This window comes from Merops nubicus, unplaced genomic scaffold (assembly GCF_000691845.1).
Source record: "Merops nubicus isolate BGI_N331 unplaced genomic scaffold, ASM69184v1 scaffold2419, whole genome shotgun sequence".
NCBI classification, from domain to species: domain Eukaryota; kingdom Metazoa; phylum Chordata; class Aves; order Coraciiformes; family Meropidae; genus Merops; species Merops nubicus.
In genome coordinates, this window is record NW_008629968.1 from 1 (window position 1) to 2256 (window position 2256).

General features: G+C 39.5%; 1 pseudogene; it reads right to left on the reverse strand.

Moving 5' to 3' along the window:
* Nucleotides 1–1499: 1499 nt before the first annotated feature.
* Nucleotides 1500–2248, reverse strand: LOC103779465 (annotated as a pseudogene).
* Nucleotides 2249–2256: the final 8 nt, after the last annotated feature.

Genomic DNA, 2256 nt, shown 5'->3' on the forward strand with positions numbered 1-2256 from the left:
AAAATGTAATTTCTATCAATTTAGACACACAGTTTGACATTATCAAATCAGAGAATTTACAGCGACTCGGGGATAAAGATTTGGCTTATACGTTCAAATGTTAAGTACTTCAGCTTTGTCTCATTATTTCCAAACCAGAAACATTAAAGAGTATTTTATTTCGATCTTTGTTAATTAAACGACTTTGGATATCTGCTGTACTCAAAGGGGAACATGCACAACACCAAAGGAATTACTTTCTTCTGAATGAAGCAAGTACCTTAATTACAGTTCCAGTTTTAAGACTGGTTCCTTGTAACATCAAAAGGCAGTGCTAAGTAGAATGACAAGATTTTTTTCCAAAAAATACATTTTCCTCATGTAGACTGCAGAGCCTGACCTGTTTGGAAAGCCTCTTTATAAAGATAAAAAGGTCTTGCTATCCAAGGTTAACATCATACAGTCTTAAAGTTCAGCAAGTTTTGTCCTGCTTTTGCAATTATTTTGGAAACTGTATTACAGAAATCCATCGCTGTTCTAACACTACCCGTGGATTACTGGTTAACAATGAAATTCAATCTATCAGATTTGCAGGGAAGAGATTTGGTCAATTTATCCATTCTGGCAAGGGGTGTGCCCCTCAAGTGTGTACTACTTAACTGTTCGTAAGCATTCTGGCAAGGAGTGTGCCCCTCAAGTGTGTACTACTTAACTGTTCCAAAGTGAATGTCAGAACACCTCTTCAAGGACAGCCTCTTGCCACAAGTCTTAAAAGCTCAGAACCCCTCCAGTTTGTAAAAACAAAGCAAGCTCCAAACCCCTGAAAAAAAGCTTGTAAATTTTAGAGTACAACTTTCACAATACACTGAAATGGGGAATCTTGTAATAAGATACTGAAGCAGTTAATATTCCTTTGTATACACAGCCCGGTATAGCAGCCTGCTGCTGCCTTTGGTCAGCAAGTAGCACGCATGGAAGAGCTGGGACTAGAGCAACAAGTTTGTGCTGGAGTCAAGCATGTGTAGTACTACAAATTGAGGGGTGGAGAGAAGAGGGGTTTTTTTTGTAAGAGGAGAATACTTCACGTTTCACAAAATACGTTTTCTCCCCCACCTTGACTTCCAGAGAAGAGGGGTTTTTTTTGTAAGAGGAGAATACTTCACGTTTCACAAAATACGTTTTCTCCCCCACCTTGACTTCCACTGTCTGATGGAACACCGTTACCAGTGTGCCAGGAATGTTCTATTGCCTGATTCCAGAAGTCTGCTGCATTTCAAGAATCACAGGCACACTCCCTGCTCAGGAACATACAGCAGAAAAAGCATGACAGGTCTGTTATATTGCAGCTTTAGAAGCTCTGAAAGAAACATCTATGCAATCTTATGTTTTCCCTGCTGGTAAAGTCTGTTAACCTTGATAAACCAGAGGTATGATGATATGCATCTCAACACCCAATGAAACAAGTGTATTCATAAGCCTTTAAAGTATATAGAAAACTCAGTCCTGTCCTCTGATGCTGTTTTCAAGTTTGCTTTATTGACTCTTGGATGACTATAAATAAGTGTTTCCACTATGGAAGAGAGTTAGCACAGTACATTTTCATGACTGGGGAATGGATTTTCTGAAGACATCTTCAAAAGGCCAAGAGATTAGAAAAAACAACCTGAACAGTGAATTCAGTTTCTTATAAAGTCCCTTGTAAAAAAATAAAAAAGGGGAAAAAAAAAAGAAAGAATAAAAAAGTAAAGAAAAAAACTGCAAGGCACTTGATGATTTATTGCTGTTCTTCAGGTTTTTCCTTGATGTCTTTCTTCTCAGATTCTTTGCTCTCTTCCTTTACTGAAAGCTCTCCTAGTTTTTCAGCAACTTCATCAGCACTATCATTTTTGTCTGTGCCTGCTTTCTTTGCTTTCTTTTCTACTCCATTTTTGCATTCTTCAAATTTTGCCTTGAATTTCTGTGCATTCTCTGCATTTAAAAATCGGATTGCCAGGAGTTCGGCCTTGGGACTCTCATCTGCAAAGTCAGCGTGCGTGTTCCAGACCCACACCCTGTCGCTCCCAGCAATAGGCTTCAGCTCCATTAAGGATGTGGTAGAATGGTTTGCACAGGTTTTTAGGGTTTTATCCGTCCTCATGAGAAGACGAATTGTTCCCTTTTCCTCGTGTTTGAGCAGTTTCACATCGACGGTCCCTCGCTCTTTCCTCTCGGGAAGGTCATTCTCAGACGCAAACGAGAACAGCTTTGCTCACATCTTAAAGAGTTCTTCCTCATCCT